This window comes from Salmo salar, chromosome 20 (assembly GCF_965601325.2).
Source record: "Salmo salar chromosome 20, fSalSal1, whole genome shotgun sequence".
NCBI lineage: Eukaryota > Metazoa > Chordata > Actinopteri > Salmoniformes > Salmonidae > Salmo > Salmo salar.
Genome location: NC_138310.1, coordinates 61,724,341 through 61,748,050, shown reverse-complemented (window position 1 = coordinate 61,748,050; position 23,710 = coordinate 61,724,341). Strand labels below are relative to the sequence as shown.

General features: G+C 44.0%; 1 long non-coding RNA gene across 1 annotated transcript; it reads left to right on the top strand.

Annotated features, from left to right (window-relative positions):
• Positions 1-228: 228 nt before the first annotated feature.
• On the top strand, positions 229-22,248 carry LOC123729279 (uncharacterized). The gene is made up of 2 exons (XR_006760990.2): positions 229-1,977; positions 19,120-22,248. It is a non-coding gene; the product is annotated as an uncharacterized LOC123729279 (long non-coding RNA).
• Positions 22,249-23,710: the final 1,462 nt, after the last annotated feature.

Below are 23,710 nucleotides of genomic sequence, written 5' to 3'. Positions count from 1 at the left end.
CTACTTTACACAACCCTAACTATTGGTAAAACGCCTCTCCTGTATGCCACTCTTATTGGTAGGCATTTCTTGTTCACGCCTCCCTGCCCATAGTCATCCCCCTCAACATTTGTGAGAGCACCTGTCAATCAGGGTGCATAAGCGGTGGGAGTCGTCAGTGTTCTTTGACGTTGGAGTTTGATTGGCCAGCTGTTTCTATTGGCGTCACTGCGCCGCCAGCTGATCGCAGTGAGAAGCCGGTTTGAAGGGAGTTGGACTAGAAAGAACCAAGACGCGGCGATAGAGCAACTTGCTGTTTGGGGAACCGCTAGGAAACTGGGAAGTGAAACTGGGGCGGTATCTTCGTTTTTACGGATTAAGTTACAATGTAGCGCGTCCTAATAGATACAAGAGTGGTAGCTGAATAGTTGTACGTGCATTTTAAACTAGAGCTATAATAGATGCGTTTCGTCCATTACTAGAACTGTCAGATTTGATTGAGAGAGTTAAGGTGTGGCTGTCTTCAAAACGTTTTTTCTTCTTCAAGGCTTTCCTCTGAACTAAATGCTTATAATAATAAAGCTTGACATATTTACAGTGAGAAGTAGCCTAGCTGATCGATTTTCAACATTAATGGCGCATTTGAAAAAGGAACCATTCGATTATACGACCTAGAGTGCCACCTCGACAAGGATAATATGCATTATTCTAAACATTACGGATGGAGTCTATTCTGCTATTATTTGGATGATTATAACAAGTATTTAATAATCGTGTAGGTTAATTCGCTGTATAATGTTTTGAAATGGATGTGGCAACTTTACGGTAGTATCGCATTCTACATATGAAAGGTAAATCAACGGACCTGTGGGGGAGTAGGCCTACTCGGTGATATAGAGCTATTCTCGCACGATAATCGATTTAAAAAGAAACATCTTTAGATTTTTTTCCTTTATGATCAATGGCGATACTTGTAACTAGTCTACTGCCATTTTGAGTCCCACCGAGGAAAGAAGTTAGTCTAACCTACAGAAAAAAGTAAGTGCGTCAATATTAATTTAAAAACGTTTAAATGTCTTTATGAGTGTGGAATAACCTTAACTGAATATAATACAGTAATCCAGATAGGCTGCAATTAAAAGATAAAATAGCGCGTCAAATGAACCCCGATGACTATATGCCTACTGAGAATATTGCCATAACTGTTACTAATGAAGCAAATTGAATGTTACAAATTATGTAATCAAATAGTTGACTTGCAGTTCCATTTGGACTATATGTAGTCCGCTGGTCTGTAGGCGGTGCATTAATTACCATATCACTTCATTCAGTACAGCTGTGAATTGAATATTAGATTTATGAGTTATTTCAAAGGCCATCTCATATAGGCTAAACGTTAAATGGATTGGATTATGGACACTTCTGTTGCGCGCATTCGTGGCCTATAGAGCCTACGGGCGTGCCCATCAATTAGCCTACTTGTGAAGAAGAATGGGGCCAAAGGGGCCAGAATAAGATTCGGTCATATTTAAAACTTTAAAAAAATATATGTAAAATATCAAGATCATTCCTGTACTGTAAAAACGCGTTAAAATACCTATTCATAGATCTGATGTTTGACTTATTAACTTTTAGTATTTAGTAGTAGGGTAGACTAAAGACATGATGAATTTAACCTTACTCATATCTTTTCATTATTTAGTTACAGTAACTCACTGTAATTTGCTTTAATTCGATTTAAAGGAGAGAATTGTGGAGCGAATGCCTCAAGGCCCCACCCTTTACAGCGAAACATGGATGTGGATCACAATTTTCCCCAGAAGTTTCTTGTTTCCCGTTTTCCTCTCTCTAACTTTACGTTGCCAAGTGTGTAGCCATAGGCCCTGCTTTAAGTGGAGAGAGCCTGTAACCTCCATATAAACTGGCTGGCAACCCCCTAAAGATCAAGCTGCAGGATCTTCATTCAAGCTCCAATCAGTCTCCCTTCCTTTGATCAAGGTAAGATATGAACAGTCTAACCTCATTATTGAATAAAATAAGTAGTCTATGATAGGCCTTGCTCTTTTAAATGAACTTCCATTATTTACTTATTTTTCAGCGGAATTTTGTGGCAGGGATTATGTAAGTATAGGAACAAGTATTTACAAGCTCTCCAACTCATGCTTATGCAATCACAGTTTGAGGATTTCAACACTCAGAGGAGAGCTGTTTGTTAAAATGTGACAGCTCATCAAAGAAAGCTGTACGCCACTCTAAAGATTTGGCACTGTGTCATCTTTTATTGACTCAATAACTGTTTAAAGCACCTGAAATTCCTCAAATCCTGAAAGCCTATCAATTTCATTCAACAATGCTCCCTTGCACACTTAATATCCCGAGCACTATTCCATTCTACCACCACCAGACAATCGATTTATTCTGAATTTCAGTCAAGACCTCGTTGGATTCATCCTTTCCCTGAAGCCTCTTAGGCAAACAGCCTGCGGAATGGAATGGTGAATTCTTATCCATTTCTGTTGGGCAGTGACTCGTCTCTTCTCGGGTGTGACTTTGATGCTTCATCCTTATTCACTGGGGGTGGATGAATTCTTAAGGCCCAGGCTGGCTGAAAATAAATTGACCAGGCAGGCTACTTGGATGAGTTCCAAGATGGTTTCCCATCCCATACACCTTCTAGTTTGATGTCTCTGGAGAGTGAAAGACTGTTTTGTGACGAAAGCAAGACCTCAGCCTCCCAAGTTCCTCAGGGCCACTCCCCCCCCCCCCCACCAGAGAACGCTTAGACAGCAATTATCAGCTGTTTGGAAATTAATTGTGTAACATGTAGCCTAGCAAAACTAACAGCCACAGGCCATACTCGATTGGCTACATCCAGATTATCTGAATGCCACATTTTAACACTTAGTCCTTGAACCATTTTTAGAGAATTACATGGAAATGATGTCAGTGGCAGCTAACCTCAGATGGTTCAATGGTGTAACTGGAGGACAGTTGAACGTACATGGTTTAACGTACATGACATGTAGCCTACTGTCTCTCTATCTGAGGGACTCCATTGTCCATCTAATGGACAATGAAATGATTCTGTATGAATGAATGCTGCACTAAGACCTACTTGGAGGATCTGAAATGGGTGCCTCCATAGGAACGGTTACAGTGAGGTCTGATTTAACCTACCTGTGATACCTCAGTTGTAAATCACACGAGATAACATTGATTGGGTGATGACGAGGGGCTGTGGCTTTATGTAGGGAGGGGGTGTAGCTCACAATCTAATTGAATTAAAAAGGAATGGACCACAACCCAGATAAGATTCTTATTACTAAATCCAATGGATCACATCAAAGTCTTCATAAAAGGGACCTTTTTATTTACAGCTACAGAGACAAACCCTCAAGACCGTAAACAACATAGCATCTTTCCATATCTGGCTGTATTTGTTCTGTGTCCTGATTGTCTAGCCACGTCACACTGACCTGGCTGTGTGTGTGTGTGTGGTTAGCGAGCGGTGTCTTTATCTCCACATGACTGGATTAGATTAAAACAGATTTCCACAGAGCCGCTCCCCAGAATGACACACAGAACGACAGACAGACAGAAAGACAGCCCTGCTGGCTGGCCGGATAGGCAGACTGGCAGGCCAGGTGGACGGACGGCTGGACGGCAGGCAATCAGGCAGGCAGACAGACCGACAGACGGATTGTATGGGCGTACATGAACAGAGGGATTGAGAGAGATTGGGAGAGGGAGGATATGATGAAAGAGAAGAATAATTGTAATTCAAGGTCTTTCTCTGCAGTCCTGTGTTCCCTTTGCCCTACTCCCGTCAAACTATTGTAGTCATAGCATAAGTTGTGACGATATGTGTGTGTGTTTGTGTGTGTGTGCACATTGGTATGGTAAGTGCGTATGAGACATAACGTTCTCGTTAGTCCTAGAAATCATCCACTCCCTCACATGAAAGGTATTAAACCATTCTGATCTATTAATAAAATAATAATTAATTTCATTTGACACACCTTACAGGACACTTAAGGATACCTTACATTAAAAGTACCTACATTCAAGTGCAGGTTAAATTGGATTTAACCATTGGATTACTTACATTGATCCTATCCTCTGGAAGAAAAAAAAAACAGTTTAATTACACCAGAGGCCAATATTACTCTAGTTTTGACATTAGCATGCTAATGCAGCTCTTATTGAGTAGCATAGTTGGGCTGTTCTGGATTGCACATTGACAGTTATTGATGGGCTATCAAGAGTATTCCCAGTGGGTGAGGAACTGCAGTGGAAATGCGCATTCTAGAATGAGATTGCACGTTTCAGACAGGGCCACACCCCATGGCTATAGATGTATACACTGCATCACTCATCAGAGTACACACTTTACTTTACACTCTAATTGTAAATTGGTTCTTTCTTGGTTTATTTCAATTAATTCCCATGTAACCAAAAACTATACCTAGGTAATAATTATTTTATAACACTTTTATAGTTTTAGTTTTGACAAAATTCCAAACACTCTGAACCAGATCAGATGAGAATTCACAAGCAATGTTAGTTGCCTTCTTTTGAAATGCCATTATACTGAGAAGTTAGCAACAGCCATTGAGTGGGTTCTACTTCGTAGGTGCTGTGGTGGTGTGTATCAGACAGACATGGGCTCTGTGTGTGGGACTGAGTGTAGGAAGACAGACATTGAGTGGGTTCTACTTCGTAGGTGCTGTGGTGGTGTGTATCAGACAGACATGGGCTCTGTGTGTGGGACTGAGTGTAGGAAGACAGACATTGAGTGGGTTCTACTTCGTAGGTGCTGTGGTGGTGTGTATCAGACAGACATGGGCTCTGTGTGTGGGACTGAGTGTAGGAAGACAGACATTGAGTGGGTTCTACTTCGTAGGTGCTGTGGTGGTGTGTATCAGACAGACATGGGCTCTGTGTGTGGGACTGAGTGTAGGAAGACAGACATTGAGTGGGTTCTACTTCGTAGGTGCTGTGGTGGTGTGTATCAGACAGACATGGGCTCTGTGTGTGGGACTGAGTGTAGGAAGGCAGACATGGTCAGTCTGTAATCTCAATAATAACAGACAGACTTTAAAAACCCATACAGCAGATGTTGATTTGAGATCCCAGTACTCCATATATTCAAGACCAGTTCTCTATTAGCCTCAACTCTATCTTGAAGAGTCCAGCCTATTTGGTGCTTGGATCAATTCACTTGTGACTCAAGGCTGAGTTCAGACCCCTTATCTCTAAGGGTTGGGACTGGGATTGAGTCTTGTGCTCTTAGCGGCCTTGGGGTCTAGTCCACTCTCATCAGGGCTTAGGCTGGGACTGGCTCTAGTCCTCATAGTGCCTTGGTAAAGTCTGGACTGACAGTTAACAGTTTACAGTTCAACTAATTTAACTTCCATTGGTTCCATTTAATCTCCATGTTAAACAAGCACTAGGAAATGAACCCCAGAAGTTGTATGTAACAGTAAACTTAGCAGTGCCAATTCAGCATGAACTAGTCCCATCCAGATATTGAAAACCCTGGGTGCATCCAAATTGGCATCCTATTCTCTATATATTGCACTACTTTTGACCAGAGCACCTGGTCAAAAATAGTGCACTATATAGGGAATAGGGTACCATTTCCCCTGTGATGGAAGGAGTACATGGCAGGAGGGATGCTGTGTCATTGTGTAATCTCCTGTTGATTAAATGGACTGCCACAGGTTTTGTTTTTCCCACAGCCCTGTATCCCTGGCCCTGTAAGTGACCTAGTTAAAGACCCAGTGCTATTGTGCCTTGCTGAATTTCAGTCTCCCTATAAGTAGTTGTACATGGTGTGGAAGGTAGACATACATACACACCAGTGGAAGCTGCTGAGGGGAGGACAGCTTATAATATTGGCTGGAATGGAGTAAATGTAATGGCATCAAACACATAGAAACCATGTGTTTGACACCATTCCACTGATTCCACTCCAGCCGTTACCAGGAGCCCGTTCTCCCCAAGTAAGGTGCCACCAACGTCCTGTGATACATACATACATACATACATACATACATACATACATACATACATACATACATACATACATACATACATACATACATACATACATACATACATACATACATACATACATACATACATACATACATAGGCCAACCTACTGTATGCATACACACAAGGTGGAAAAGTGGAAAGCGAAAGGTAGAGTGGAAGCTAGCGAGCAAGAGAGGGGGACAGACAGTGAGCGAGATACTGTAGAGTTAGAGGAACAGGGTGGGTCTGGAAGAGGTGGGGCCTGCGCGTGCGTGCTGTCTGTGTGTGTGCTCTGTGTTCAGACAGCGTGGATGTCTGGGGCCTCAGCAGACTGAATGGAATTTATACCATATGTACCAGGCATCCCAGGAATGCACCCTAGGCCCAAAGAGCTGACCAACGGAAAGAGAGGGAGAGAGAGAGGGAGAGAGAGAGGGAGAGAGAGAGAGAGAGAGAGAGAGGGATCCATCCATCCATTCTGCAGGAACAAACCTGTTGAGCGCAAGTCCTCCTGTTAGGGGAAAAAATTCAGCATATTTTGCAAAATGGCTGCTTGCTGTGGACACATCTGTTTAACATGGTTGTATCTCTGGACCCTATGGGCCCTGGTCAAAGGTAGTGCACTATAAAGGAATAGGGTGTCATTTGGGACAGATTCCATATGCAACGATAAAGATGAATACACAGATTTTGCCCAACTAGTTATTGAAACGAGTTCTGCAATAACTATGTAATTACTATGTAGTTACACCAAGGCAACCCAGAAATTATTAACAATTATATTTAACTACATGGTATACAGTGCATTCAGAAGTATTCAGACGCCTTCACTTTTTCCACATTTTGTTACGTTGCAGCCTAATCCTAAAATGTATTGAATTGTTTCTTTCCCTCATCAATCTACACACAATACCCCATAATGACAAAGTAAAAACAGGTTTTTAGAGATGTTTGCAAATGTATTAAAAATATAAAACGGAAATATTGCATTTACATTAGTACTCAGACCCTTTACTCAGTACTTTGTTGAATCATCTTTGGCAGAGATTACAGCCTCGATCTTCTTACTATGACACTACAAGTTTGGAACACTGGTATTTGGGGAGTTTCTCCCATTCTTCTCTGCAGATCCTCTCAAGCTCTGTCAGGTTCGACTTGGAGCATCGCTGCATAAATATTTTGTAGGTCTATCCAGAGATGTTCGAAATTCGTTCCGGGCTCTGGCTTGGCCACTCAAGGTTATTCAGAGACTTATTCCGAAGCCACTCCTGCATTTTCTTGGCTGTGTGCTTAGGGTCGTTGTCCTGTTGGAAGGTGAACCTTCACCCCCAGTCTGAGGTCCAGGCCGCTCTGGATCAGGTTTTCATCAAGGATCTCTCTGTACTGTCACCACCATGCTTCACCGCAGGCATGGTGCCAGGTTTCCTCCAGACGTGATGTTTTTTTCCCCAAAGAGTTCAGTCTTGGTTTCATAAGACCAGAGAATCTTGTTTCTCATGGTCAGAGTCCTTTAGGCGCCTTTTGGAAAACTCCAAGCTGGCTGTCATGTGCCTTTTACTGAGGAGTGGCTTCTGTCTGGCCACTCTACCATAAAGACCCGATTGGTGGAGTGCTGCAGAGATGGTTGTCCTTCTGGAAGGTTCTCCCATCTCCACAGAGGACCTCTGGAGCTCTATCAGAGTGACCATCGGGTTCTTGGTCACCCCCCTGACCAAAGGCCCTTCTCCCCTGATTGCTCAGTTTTGCCAGGCTGACAGCTCTAGGAAGAGTCTTGGTGGTTCCAAACTTCTTAAATTCAAGAATGATGGAGGCCACTGTGTTCTTGGGGACCTTCAATGCTGCAGAAATGTTTTGGTATCCTTCCCCCAGATCTGTGCCTCAACACAATCCTGTCTCTGAGCTCTACGGACAATTCCTTTGACCTCATGGCTTGGTTTTTGCTCTGACATGCACTGTCAACTGTGGGACCTTATATAGACAGGTGTGTGCCTTTCCAAATCATGTCCAGTCAGCTGAATTTACCACAGGTGGACTCCAATCAAGTTGTAGAAACATCTCAAGGATGATCAAAGGAAACAGGAGGTACCTGAGCTTAATTTCCAGTCTCATAGCAAAAGGTCTGAATACTTATGTAAGTAAGCTCCTCACACTTCCTTACCTTTCCATTCATGTGTGAACTTTGCCATCAGTGCTGAAAACGAAATTCCTTTGGCCGCTCGCTTGCAAACAGACAAGCAAGCAAACAAAACAGTTTGATAGAGAGAGAGAGAGGGTGGGAGAGAGGGAGCACGAGAGAGAGAGAGAGAGAGAGAGAGAGAGCTAGGGGGGGGATTCCATGGCCCTTATACAATGGAGAGGACTGTGGGGCAACATTATGTGGTATTATGTGTAGATTTTTTGTATTTTTTAAATACATTTTAGAATAAGGCTGTAATGTAACAAAATGTGGAAAAAATAAAGGGGTCTGAATACTTTCTGAATGGACTGTATGTGTGACCTCTTTTCCACCTCCAGGAGTCAACATATTCTTGTGAGAAACATTAGTAGACTGTAGTTCTCAGAAAATCTATGATTTCTCGACTGTACCACTTTTTTTCTCTGAAAGACGACTGTACATTTGTTAGCAATTACTAAGCAATGAGCTGCTTTGCTCCTTTTAATGACGTCCATATAATGTCTGATGTTCTTTCTACTGCTCAGTTGTCTGTGGCAGGGGAACTACATTCATGTGGTAACTGTCACTATGTAGAACATGCTTCATATAATAATTGAGGTTATCAGATACATACTAATGCTATAACTGGTGTATGTGCGAGCTGATCAGGGAGGAGAGAGACAGAACACTTTGGCATTATGGCAGCCAGTGTCGCACAAAGAATGTCAATGTGATCTGTGGTTGGATAAGAGCCTCTCTCTCTCTGTGTGTGTGTGTGTGTGTGTGTGTGTGTGTGTGTGTGTGTGTGTGTGTGTGTGTGTGTGTGTGTGTGTGTGTGTGTGTGTGTGTGTGTGTGTGTGTGTGTGTGTGTGTGAGAAAAAGCGTGTGCCTATGCCTGTTGGAAAGAGATGGTGTACTGATTTGAGCATGTGTATGTGTAACTTGAGTGAGACAGCAAGAGTGAAAAGACATTTAAGTGTGTGTGTCCAGCATTTCATCAGCTGCAGGCTGCCACATACACAGATATACACAGATAGCCTGGGAGTATATTCCATGCAGGGAACATTCTGGAAGACTGAGACACAGTGAGCAGATAGTTTAAGTTCCGAGTGGAAATTAAACTATCTCCTACTAACCCGCAAAGACTGTCATTACTTAGAGTATCTACCTACCTTATGATCACACACACACACACACACACACACACACACACACACACACACACACACACACACACACACACACACACACACACACACACACACACACACACACACACACACACACACAGTCCTATGGTCTAGTCTGTTATCCCCACAGTCACGTCTGTGAGGTGTGTGCTGGAAACGTGGTCAACCACTAGTCAACAACTCTCATTGACAAGCAAACCACTGTGAGACGAGCACTGTTCTTTATGAAGAAACAAACATCTTCTGTCCTATGGGGAAATGGATCCATGCCCTGAATGTGTGTATTAAGTTATGAGTTCACACAGGTTAGGATGGATGGAAGGATAGGCACAATGGTAAAGGGCACAATTCATGCAGCCCTGTTGGCCCAGTTGAGGCTTCCTCGTAGACCTCCTCCCTTCGCCTCTGGTAGGACTTTTGATTTGATTTTACAGCCCAGTCATACAAGCACAGCTGTGTGGTGCGTGTACATTGGGTCCATTGCAATTCATTGGGTTATAAGCCCATTGAAAGAAGGGGCTTCTGCCCCCCCTCCCCCCCTCCCCCCTGCCCTGCCCTGTACTTGAGCTTGGGTGTGACTACTACTCTCTTTCCCTCTACTTTCATCATTACACATTCAAGAAGAAGTAGAACACCTTCTCTCCTCTCTCTCCCCCTTCCACTGCCTCCCTCACCCTCCTTTCCCTCTCCTTCCCTCCCTTATCTCCCTCTCTCAGCCCATTCTCCCCCCTTTTCCTCCCACCACCTCTCACCTCCTCCCCCCTATTCCAATCAGGGAAATTAGTTAGGAGATTACGAGAATTCCTGAGATGGTTGAGCTGTTTCCGTCTTGCCCCACAGTCCTCTCCATTGTACAAGGGCCATGGAATCTCCCCCCCCCCCCAGCTCTCTCTCTCTCTCGCTCCCTCTCTCCCTCCCCCTCTCTCTCTATCAAACTGTTTTGTTTGCTTGCTTGTCTGTTTGCAAGCGAGTGGCCAAAGGAATTTCATTTTCAGCACTGATGGCAAAGTTCACACATGAATGGAAAGGTAAGGAAGTGTGAGGAGCTTGAAGGGGAACATGCACACATGAACACACGCGGACACACACAGATGGAAACACTCCTTCACACACACATACACACACGGAAGGACACACACACACACACACACACATTCATACGGACAGGCACACACAGATGCAGACCTAGAAACAACGTTTTTATTCACACACACTCCTATATCCGGGAAGGGAAGGGCGATGGCTAGACTGGTCTAGCCTGGCTCTCTGTCTCTCTCTTGTTCTCTCTCTCTCTCTCTCTCTCTCTCTCCCTCAATCTTTCTTTCACTCTCTCTATCTCCCTCTCAATGTCTCTCTTTCTCTCTCTGATTCTCTCTCTTCCTCCCTCTCTCTCTCCACACTTATTCCTCTGTTGGTTTTAGAAGAGCAACATTAACGATGTAGCTAGTCATGACACATTGTTGATAACCTTACAGCCCCCTTCGTTCGTTCATTTTCTCTTACGAAAAATGTATCAACCCCTACAAAAATGTCCATGAATTATAATCCCCATAAAAATTCCTATGTCCTGTTGCTGCAGGAATATTTTCCTGCTTTAGCAAACGGTCTCAAATTAAGAGGAGGACTAAAGAAAGATTACAGGAAGAAAAGGATCAGTGCGTGTGAAGCTGATGACCTGGGATGCCATACAAATACATAGACAGACACAGACAGGCACACAGCCTTGATGATCAGCTAATGACACACACACATACACAGCTGTCATACAGGATGAGTGTGTTGCGGTGTGTGTTGCGGTGTGTGTGTGTGTGTGTGTGTGTGTGTGTGTGTGTGTGTGTGTGTGTGTGTGTGTGTGTGTGTGTGTGTGTGTGTGTGTGTGTGTGTGTGTGTGTGGGGGCAGGATGTCTGCCTCTGTCCCTCTGACGTCTGGGAGCCGGATACCCCCTGACACACACACTTCCTGTTTACCTCCATAACACACACACCATAACAACTAATTAACAACAAAATCTGAGTTGTTTCCCGGTTACAGGTGTTCTTTCATAACACGTAACCGTGTCATAGTGCTAATTCCTGTCCCCTTCTTCCAGTTCCTCCTACATCATCACTTCCTATTCAGGGGTGTAGATGCATATGAATGAAATCAGTGCTATCAAGCAGACAGCAAAGAGCTCAAAGCAAGCTGTGTGTGTGTGTGTGTGTGTGTGTGTGTGTGTGTGTGTGTGTGTGTGTGTGTGTGTGTGTGTGTGTGTGTGTGTGTGTGTGTGTGTGTGTGTGTGTGTGTGTGTGTGTGTGTGTGTGTGTGTGTGTGTGTGTGTGTGTGTGTGTGTGTGTGTGTGTGTTCACACCAGATGACTCACCGTAGCATAATTGCTGTCAGATTGATGTTGTCGGAGGTGGTTTGGTAAAATGGCAACGCTTACAGTAGCTGAGATCAGATGTCTACAGCATTTGCTGAAACGCATTCACACACACTAACATGCAAACACTATAACATATGTTGAAACAACATGTGTAGTGGGTAAGCGCACGCAAGCAACCAACTACATACACACATGCACACATTGAAAGGATGTACACACACATTGGAACATTGAGACATACACGGACTCTCTCCTCCTCAGTTAGCAGTGAGTGGACGTGGTTCCTGGTTGATGCATATGCATGGTGCTCTTATGAATAATTCACTGAAGGCCTGTGTGATATTGCAGTGAATTTCTAATGGGATAGTTTGGAAAGTGTGTATCTGTCTCAGAGATCCATATGACCACCACCACTGCTGCTTATGCCTCCAAGGCCTACTCACAATTTTTTTGTCCTGTTGCTCTTCTCACTCCCTATATTTCTCTCACTTTCATCCCTTTCTTTTTCTCACCTCTCTCTCTGCTCTCTCTCCCTCTCTATGTATCTCTCTCTTATCTTTTCCTCTCTTTCTCTCTCTCTTTCTCTCTCTCTCTCTGCTCTCGCTCTCCCTCTCTATGTATCTCTCTCTCATCTTTTCCTCTCTCTCTCTCCCTCTCTCTCTCTTCTCTGCGTCACTTATTTCAGGCATTAGTTGACAACCTCTACACTACAGAGCGAAAAATACTAAGTAATATTTCCCTCTGGGGAGTCATTTTATATAATAAATCAAATATATATTTATTCATTGTCTTTGAATTTATGAGAAGTTGTTATATTGGCATGCCATGGGTCAATCTAATCTCTATGGTGTCACATTACTGCCGTAATGTTGTAAATGAACTGAACATGAGTGGCATTTGCAACATAAGATATAAATCCTATGGGATGTCAAAACACATCCGGTTGCAGTGACAGTGACGTGAGACAGAGAGATGTTTCCACGTTGCAGTGACTCGTCTGGCCCCCCTCTCCTCCTCCGTTAGCATTGTCAACTGGCATTTCATAGCCCAAATGGATTGTGTGTATTCCCAGAAGGCTCGGCGGTTTTCCCTTTCAGAGATGACTTCCTGCAGTCAGTTAGAGAAGAGAACACTGGTTCATAACTCAGACCACATACACTGTTATTCACTACAGAGAGGGAGGGGGGCGTGAGGGGGGAGGAGAGAGCGTGAGGGGGGGGAGAGAGAGGGGGGGAGGAGGAGAGAGAGAGGGGAGGAGGAGAGAGAGAGAGGGGGGAGGAGAGAGCGTGAGGGGGAGGAGGAGAGAGAGAGAGGGGGAGAAGAGAGCGTGGGGGGGAGGGAGGGAGGAGGGAGAGAGTGAAGGGGGGAGGAGAGAGGGGGGGGAGTGCACTGCCAATGCCTCCAGACAACTGGGTGTGGCTCCTGGTCTCACGCACTCTCTATTTTATGCATGCATACTCTCTCATTCTCTCTCACTGTCTCTCTGTCTCTCTTCCTGTCTCTCTCATTCTCGCTCTCTCTCTCGTCTCTTCCTGTCTCTCTCATTCTCTCTCTTCCAGTCTCTCTTTCTGTCTCTCTCATTCTCTCTCTCGCTCTGTCTCTTTGTCTCCCTGTCTCTCTCATGCTCTCTCTCTCTGTCTCTCATCCTGTCTCTCTCATTTTGCAAGAAAGGAGCATCTCCACCAGAGTGTGTCGTATTCTCTGATGCATGGCTCTGTTCTGGTGACAGAGCTGTTAAGACAGACAGAGCTATAAGAGCGGGGAGTGGTTCTCCCTCTGTAATATACAGTTAATCCACAGTCAGGCATAGAGAGAGGCAGACAAAGGTTTTAGTTGAAATAGAGTCCCTTTCCTCTTCCTAGTAATTCTACTGGGAGGCGAGAGAGACAATGACTAATATATTGATCTCCCATTGACTTGAAAGCAATTTATGAGAGGTAGAGGTTGGGAGGTGTTGGTGGTGAGGGGCATTATTTACAGTGGTATGGCGGCCTGGGCCTGAGGGTGGTGTATGTATGTGTGTGTGTGTGTGTGTGTGTGTGTGTGTGTGTGTGTGTGTGTGTGTGTGTGTGTGTGTGTGTGTGTGTGTGTGTGTGTGTGTGTGTCGGTGTGTTGCAGTGATTTTTTTTATGGGAGATCACAGAACAGCAGTGTGTGTTTATAATTTATTTAACATATAATGTGTATATAATTCCCTCCTTAAACACACACACACACACACACACACACACACACACACACACACACACACACACACACACACGCACACAACTTTTGATGACTTGCCCTTTTCACCGGTCGTCCAGCAGTGTTTGACGTCAGAGGGCCGTTGTTTCACCGGTCGTCCAGCAGTGTTTGACGTCAGAGGGCCGTTGTTCCGATGAGTGGTCACTGACTCCCCTCCTCACCCAGTCAACCATGCACTCCCCAAGTGGAGGAAACCTGGAGGGGGTGAAATATGAAAGTGTGTCTATTGTATAAAGTGTCTGTTGGATAAAGTGTATGTGTGTTGTATAAAGTGTGTGTGTGTGTTTCCGCATAGTACAGGACATCACTGTGAGTAATAATGATATTAAGAGACCACAGAGGGACTCACTTCACACGCACACACACACACACACACACACACACACACACACACACACACACACACACACACACACACACACACACACACACACACACACACACACACACACACAGTTGAAGTCGGAAGTTTACATACACCATAGCCAAATAAATTTAGACTCAATTTATCACAATTCCTGACATTTAATCCTAGTAAAAAATCCCTGTTTTAGGTCAGTTAGTATCACCACTTTATTTTAAGAATGTGAAATGTCAGAATAATAATAGAGAATTATTTATTTCACCTTTTATTTCTTTCATCACATTCCCAGTGGGTCAGAGGTTTACATACACTCAATTAGTATTTGGTAGCATTGCCTTTAAATTGTTTAACTTGGGTCAAATGTGTTGGCTAGCCTTCCACCTTGCTTTCCACAATAAGTTGGGTGAATTTTGGACCATTCCTCCTGACAGAGCTGGTGTAACTGAATCAGGTTAATATGCCTCCTTGCTCGCACACACTTTTTCAGTTCTGCCCACACATCTTCTATGGGATTGAGATCAGGGCTTTGTGATGGCCACTCCAATACCTTGACTTTGTTGTCCTTAAGCCATTTTGCCACAACTGTGGAAGTTTGTTGGAGTCATTGTCCATTTGGAACACCCATTTTCAAACAAGCTGTAACTTCCTGACTGATGTCTTGAGATGTTGCTTCAATATAATTTTCCAGCCTCATGATGACATCTATTTTGTGAAGTGCACCAGTCCCTCCTGCAGCAAAGCACCCCCACAACATGATGCTGCCACCCCCATGCTTCACGGTTGGGAGGGTGTTCTTTGGCTTGCAAGCCTCCCCCTTTTTCCTCCAAACATAACCATGGTCATTATGGCCAAGCAGTTCTATTTTTGTTTCATCAGACCGGAGGACATTTCTCCAAAACGTACGATCTTTGTCCCCATGTGCAGTTGCAAACTGTAGTCTGGCCTTTTTATGGCGGTTTTGGAGCAGTGGCTTCTTCCTGAGCAGCCTTTCAGGTTATGTCGATATAGGACTCGTTTTACTGTGGATATAGATACTTCTGTACCTGTTTCTTCCAGCATCTTCACAAGGTCCTTTGCTGTTGTTCTGGGATTGATTTGCACTTTTCACACCAAAGTACGTTCATCTCTAGGAGACAGAATGCATCTCCTTCCTGAGCGGTATGACAGCTGTGAGGTCCCATGGTGTTTATACTATCGTGCTATTGTTTGTACAGATTAACGTGGTACCTTCAGGCATTTGTAAATTGCTCCCAAGGATGAACCAGAATTGTGGAGGTCTACAATTTCTTTTCTGAGGTCTTGGCTAATTTCTTTTGATTTTCCCATGATGTTAAGCAAAGAGGCACTGAGTTTGAAGGTAGGCCTTGAAATGCATCCACAGGTACACCTCTAATTGACTCAAATGATGTCAGTCAGAAGCCTCTAAAGCCATGACATAATTTTCTGGAATTTTCCAAGCTGTTTAAAGGCACAGTCAACTTCTGACCCACTGGAATTGTGATACAGTGAATTATAAGTGAAATAATCTGTCTGTAAACAATTGTTGGAAAAATTGTGTCGTGCACAAAGTATATATCCTAACCGACTTGCCAAAACTTTAGTTTGTTAACAAGAAATTTGTGGAGTGGTTGAAAAACGAGTTTTAATGACTCCAACCTAACTGTATGTAAACTTCCGACTTCAACTGTACATACACAACACACACACCCGTACAGAGTCCTGATGCAGAATACACTGTTCCAGAGGTGTGTGTGTGTGTGTGAGAGAGATGATGTAAGAATGATTAACATGGTGTCTATGATTCTAAGGGGTGAAATTGCATCGAGAAGAGAACTACTGGTATCAGACCATAATACAGGCGTATCTTATCCATAATTCTCAGTACCTGTGTATGTGTTAGTCTTTGTGGAGGAACTGGTCTCATAGAAGGGGAAAGAGGGGTCAACGAAAGCACATAGCACCTTGTCACCAAGGGTTGAATAATATTCTATTGCGCTCTCTTTTTCCCTCTTTCTCTCTCTCTCTCTCTCTATACTGCTCTCCTCCATGTCTGTGCAACTAATAACACAGCCCAAACACACTTAAACATCCACATGAAGTATGACGTCATGTTCCATGTCAATGCATGCGGGAGCACATGCACACACTTTAAGATGAGGTCAGTAACAGCAGGAGCTACAGGTGTGTTGTGATGGCTGAGTGCTGTACTATGCTCTGTCAGAGCCTCTCTGGAGAGTCTGCAGGTGTGTTGTGATGGCTGAGTGCTGTACTATGCTCTGTCAGAGCCTCTCTGGAGAGTCTGCAGGTGCAGGAGGACACTGACTGACTGCCCCGTGTCCTTTAACAAACACTACTGTACTGTAGGTCAGGACAGTAGGCTGGCTAATGCTAGTCCTCATTCTAATGGTACTAGAAGATTCTGAGGCTGGCAAATGGTAATAATGCTAGTAGTGAAAGCCTTGCCATCTGAATCTTGACTACCTACATTGCTAGCTACATTAGGATGCTCTAGCTACGCTATAATAGCGACAGTACATTGAATGTTATTTTATCCAGAAATAAAGTTGAGTTTAATTTTGACTCTGATACTTGCCCAAAGGTACAGTAGCTGGATTACATTAGCTAGATATCTACCTTATGTTAGCTACGTATCATACTATCCATTTCCACAGTAGGGTAGAAGTTAAGTTAGCCCCTGGTTAGTTCTGGACACTATACAAGTCACATTAGGGATTTAGGACAGTCACCGGTCAGCTCCCCCTCAGCGCTACTCACTTCTCTTTGGTTCGAATGTTTTAGTGGATTAGTGTAGCCCATCGCTCTAATTTCTTGTGTCCTTTTCTCTTTTGACCTCATTTTCGCTTGTTCTCTCTCTTTCTCTCTCCTTCTCTCTTTCTCTTCTTCTTTCTCTCTCTCTCTCGCTCTCTCCTTCTCGCTCTCTCTCTCTTACTTTCTATGTAACAGTACTCGCATGGATCTCCTTGACAGCTAGCTACTGTATTGTTCCTGTTGAACACTGGAGGAATCTTCTCTGTCCAGCTCTGTCTGCAAACAAACGCCAATTAGGGGAGCAGTGGTATGGTTAGCGTAAAATAATACATTTAAAAAAATATATATGTATTGTGGATTGGAAATGATGCAGACAGTTACATTGATATAAGCCACAATCTATCTGCAAATATTAACGCTGAAAAAAACAAAGGCTGATTCCGCCAATCAGGTGTCCCTGAAGAACTAGTTTTACACACACACACACACACACACACACACACACACACACACACACACACACACACACACACACACCACACACACACCACACCCTCCAATCATTACACATTCAAAATGGACCCATTAGATCCACTACATTTCTCTGCTCAGAGCTCCTGTGTTTGGCTAGCCTCAGGACGAGGATGGGTCTGAGGCGGCTGTATTTAAAGGGACTCAGTGCTTTGGCAGAGCTGGCTAGTTTTCCTAGGCTGGGTCGCGTGTGTGCGTGGGCTGTGCGTGGGCTGTGCGTGGGCAGTGTGTGTGTGTGTGTGTGTGTGTGTGTGTGTGTGGATCTATTAAGTGAAGCCCGCACACAGGAGCTTTCCACTGGAGCACAGAGCAGGGCAACAAGGGGTGGGTTCGTTGGGTTTACAGAGTCGTTGGGTTCGCTGGACTGCTAAGGGATAGCTTTGCCCAAAACCCTGTCCTTGAACTGTAACAAATCTGTCTGCGCTGCCCGGAAAATATGCAGCTAGGAAGAGGCATTTAAAATGGCATAACAAGAATAGTTTTCATATACTACAGCACATAGTGAGGCTAGACTTTATTCATATGTTCAGTGAAAAGGCTAACCATACACTGACTGAACTAAGTAGGTCTTACTATTTTACTGGGTATATATTTACAGTTAGTTGTTCTCTGGGTGTTTTTTGTTGTTGGTTGTTTTATGGGTTTTACTAAAGGACATAAGTTATTTATAACAATAAAAAAAATCAACATAGATGGGACACTCAAGTATAAGAGTTGTTTTAGCATTGTAACTAACTTTCAACACTTTTTGTTTAGGCTAAGGCTAAAAACGCTGCACAGCTAAGCTACATTCTTTATCATTGATGATAATGTGTTGTAATGAGTATCTCTTGAAGGTTTCACAGCCCCCCTGGCAGTTCTTTGGGATTAATCTGACATGAATTAAAGTGAACATTTCTGTCCTTGGTGACACTCTCTTGTAAATAAGACACCATGTTATCTTTCAATTTTGATATTTTGTTGTAGAAACAGTTGAAGACTGTAGTGACTAAAATAAACGCAAACTCTGTGTTGACCGAAATGGCACCCTATTCCCGATGCAGTGCACTACTTTTGACCAAAGCCCTGCCAAAGTAGTTTTGATGTCTTCACTATTATTCTACAATGTAGAAAATAGTAAAAATAAAGAAAAACCATGGAATGAGAAGTTGTGTCCAAACTTTTAACTGGTACTGTATGTCGTACTGAATATTGTATTGTAGCACCAGTCTGTCAGACATACATTCTAATGTTTCCCTCTCTCTCTCCACCCTCTCTTTTCTCTCTCCACCCTCTCTTCTCTCTCTCCACCCTCTCTTCTCTCTCTCCACCCTCTCTTCTCTCTCTCCACCCTCTCTTCTCTCTCTCCACCCTCTCTTTTCTCTCTCCACCCTCTCTTCTCTCTCTCCACCCTCTCTTTTCTCTCTCCACCCTCTCTTCTCTCTCTCCACCCTCTCTTCTCTCTCTCCACCCTCTCTTCTCTCTCTCTCTCTCTCTCTACAGATTCCACCTCTGCCCACCCTGATGGCCAAAGATGAAGAAGATGTAGCGTAGTGTGTGTGTGTGTGTGTGTGTGTGTGTGTGTGTGTGTGTGTGTGTGTGTGTGTGTGTGTGTGTGTGTGTGTGTGTGTGTGTGTGTTTGTACATGTTGCGTGGGTGCTCACTGGCTGACCCACAGCAGTTCTTCACTGGCAAGCTTTATGTCCTTGTGTACCAACTAAAGCTGCCAGCTGAAGAACTGTTGTGGTTAGCTCTTTCCTGCATCCCACACAGAAGACCAACAGACGCCTTCGAGAAATGTGTGTGTGTGTCCAGATGCCATGTATCGGATCAGTGAATTCTCCATCCAGATGTTCCATTTTGCAGCCAATGGTAGCAGTGTACAGTATATTTAGAGGTAAATACAGCACACGTGAAGATTAGGCTAAACAGAATAACTAGCTATCCAAGACAAAAGGTCTCAGTTAAAAACACATGAACCCACTGCACTCAAATGTAATGTTTTCATTAAGTCTTCTGCTCATGTCACAGAGCTAATGAAGGCTCCAAGTATGAAAAATGCTTACAAACTATGAAATATGTTTACTAAGTCTGAAGTTTGCTTACTAAATATCAAGTATGGTCCCAAAGTATGAGGTACGCTTGAAGTATGCTTACTGAAGACAGATTTGACTATATGTGTGCTGTATTTTGCTCTATTTACACTATATTGTATTTAGTTTTATGTATGTATACTCAACAGAGTTGTATGCTTTCATGTACAATGTGAGCTCTTTTAAACCACACTATCAGCATCAACTGCCCCCACAAATGGCTGCTTTATTCTACTCAGGCATTAACAAAGACGACTGCACATTGATGCTACTGTACATGCTGAGTCAGCCAACATTCCACACCCCAGCCAGGACCCGCCTGCTGCCCTTATATGGGTTGAAGCTGCATGGTGGGGCATCATGGGTGCTTCATTGTATATCAGAACAAAACATCTCTAGAATAATTTCTTATGCTACTCAAAAACAACAAAAAGTAGAAGGATAGGAAGGTAGATGGACTGGCTACTCAAAAGCTAGCAGTGTGTAAAAGCATAGAATGATTGAACGATACAGTATGATAGATTGGGGAAAGGATAGAAGGAAAGACCGAGGGAAGGTTAGGAGGATAGATGGAGGGAAGGTTAGGAGGATAGATGGATGGATGAAAGGGAAAGAAGGAGGGAGGGAGAACAAGGCAAGGACATACGACAAACAGCTGGACAAAACCAGCCTCCTGACATGCTGGTAAAGGCAATTTGTGACATTGTTCTAGACTTTGCTGTGCTGTTTGTCTCAAACCATGACTGCTCAGGCCCTCTCTGTTCCCTTTCTCTCTCCCTCTCTCTTCTCTTTCTCTCTCTCCTCACTTTCTATGTGTGTGTCTCTCTCTAACTCTTTCTATTTGACTCTTTCTCTCTCTCTCTTTCTCTTTCTCTCTCTCTCCCTCTCTCTTTGTTACACACCCCCACATACGCACACACACACAGCATACAATAAATCTGACTTCAAGGGCGGTGTTGGCGTCGGCAAGAACAGGATATGAGAGCGTGTCCCTCTAAAAACCTTCCCCTCCAGATGAGAACAAAGGTAGAGAATGTTCCAGATTCCCTGGCCGCTGCAGTCTAGGAACATGTGGAGCCAAGAGTTGGCCAACGAGCAGTCCTTATCTTTTCCCCCTTCTTTCCATGCATTTTCTCTCTGTTGTCTAGCTTGTCCATCTCTGTTTTTGGCCTCTTGGTAAGCTAGCTTTTTGTTTTGTACTATTATCTCTTTGTTAGTGTATCTGCTTCAATCTCCTTATCTTGTTGTCTTGTCACTCTTCTCATTCTTTCTCCCCTCTTCTGTCTAGCATCCCTCTTAAAACACACACAAAGACACACAAACATAGAGGTACAGAGAGACAAACTCACACACACACAGAGACAGAAAGCGACACACACACAGAGACAGAGCGACACACACACACACACACACACACACACACACACACACACACACACACACACACACACACACACACATACACAGAGACAGAGAGCAACACACACACAGAGAGCAACACACACACACACACACACACACACACACACACACACACACACACACACACACACACACACACACACACACACACACACACATCCCTCAGACAGGATTATCCCACTCTCACAAGTTGATCCTCTCTGGTAAGCACTGCCAGTCCCCTGTGAGCATGTAACAGAAGCACTGCAGTCAGGGCAAGGCTGTGACCTAGAGAGTAGTGTGTTTGTGTGTCTGCGTCTCTGTTTGTGTGTGTGTATTCCTCTGTGTGTGTGTGTGTGTGTCCCGCTGTGTGTTTGGGTGTGTGTGTGTCTCCCGCTGTGTGTTTGTGTGTGTGTGTCTCCCGCTGTGTGTTTGTGTGTGTCAGGTCACAGGCCAAGGTCTCCTACCTGATCCGCTCTGAGGGAATCGGCCTGCGAGTACATTAAGAGATTGCGGTGGGGCGCCGAGCCGAGGCTCACTGGCTCGACTTAAAGACATACACACATAATCCTGGCTGCTCTGCTCCACCTAACAAGGATACACGTGGCAGGTGTGTCTTTCAGGGTGTGTGTGTGTGTCTGTCAGTGTCTGTCAGTGTGTTTGTGTGTATCGTCTCTGAGCTTTACCCCACCTATGCCCTCTCAGGCGTGCCCCTGTCCTTGGGCACCCTTACCCACCCTAAAGTCACTTCATCTGCCAACTGGATAAAGATAGAGAGGGGTACACAGAGACGAGAGAGAGGGGTACACAGAGATGAGAGAAAGAGGGGATACACAGAGACGAGGGAGAGAGAGAGACCGACAGATGGAGGGAGAGAGGGAAGCAAACAGTAGAGAGACGTGACAGGACAGAGGTTACCCAACACCATCATGCCATCCTGCCCAGCCTGATCACACAAAGCACAGTCAAAGCACACCAACACCTAACCATGCACTTTAACTATGGAGGCTTGAGATCTGCAAGTGTATGGTATGTGTTTTGGTATGCTATAAAATGCTATGCTACGTAATTCCACGGTATGTCACGTGGTCTGTGTTAATTTTGATGTGATAATAAATTGAATTGCACGGAGACACAACATTCTTTGTGTTTGTATTATTTGAACTGTGAGTAGATATACACTACCATTCAAAAGTTTGGGGTATTGTCCTTGTTTTTGAAAGAATATCACATTTTTTATCCATTCAAATAACATCAAATTGATCCGAAATACAGTGTAGACATTGTTAATGTTGTAAATGACTATTGTGGCTGGAAATGGCTGATTTTTTTATGGAATATCTACATAAGCGTACAGAGGCCCATTATCAGCAACCATCACTCCTGTGTTCCAATGGCACATTGTGTTAGCTCATCCAAGTTTATAATTTAAAAGGCTAATTTATCATTAGAAAACCCTTTTGCAATTATGTTAGCACAGCTGAAAACTGTTGTTCTGAATAAAGAAGCAATTAAACTGGCCTTCTGTAGACTAGTTGAGTATCTGGAGCATCAGTATTCGTGGGTTCGATTACAGGCTCAAAATGGCCAGATAAGCTTTTTTTCTTCTCTGGGAAAATGGCTGCCCAGTATGATTACATGGTGGTGTTTAGACTTCAAAAGATACTCAAAACACAGGACGACCTAATCTCCTCTCCTGTTCCTAGAAGAAATGTCACTGACACTCTGTGGACGCTATTAGTTAATAACAAGTAATGGAGGGGAAGGGAACTAATGTGGTGTACACACACACACACACACACACACACACACACCATTTCTCCTCAATGGCTCCATCCAGCCATACTGAAAACCACAGGGGAGGAAAGGAGAGGAGAGGAGGAAGAGGTTTCAGTGCCAGCAAGAGGCCAAGCCTGGCTCTGCTCTGAAGAGGTTTACAAACCTTTCCTAACTTCCCCTTAGCCTGGTGAAATCGTCTGTGAAAGCTTCTTAGGGTTAGGATTACCCCTATGTGCCGGCTGACGGGTGCGAGATCACCGCTGCACCTGACAAAAACACTGCCGGTGTGCAACTTTACCCAAACCTGACCTATCCCAAGCCCAGACTGACCTAGCACATTCCAACAATGCACCCAGACCTTTACCAAGGGGGGCCAGCAGAGGCCTGTGGCCACTCACAGAAGGCAGGCCACCTAAGGACTGTACCTGGGAACGTATATGGCTCTCTCCCTCTTTAAGGTTCGTCACTAGTTAACACAGCCACAAAGTCATAATTATGGCTAAACTCTGCCTATTTCCACAATTTCTCTTCTTATTTGATTGTAAACCTAACCCTAACCTTAACCACACTGCAAACCTTATGCCTAACCTTAACCACACTGCTAACCTTATGCCTAACCCTAACCTTAAATTAAGACCAAAAAGCACATTTTTGTAGCCAATTTTGACTGTGTGGCTATCTAGTGGAAACCTTCTTTAAGCAGGAGATGTGTGATACATCCTGACTCAAATAGACAAGAGATATTAACAAAATATTTTATGATCTTTTCTTGTTTTTTTTCATCTCTCTTTATCCTGTGCTGTACCTCAGGGCTGGACTAG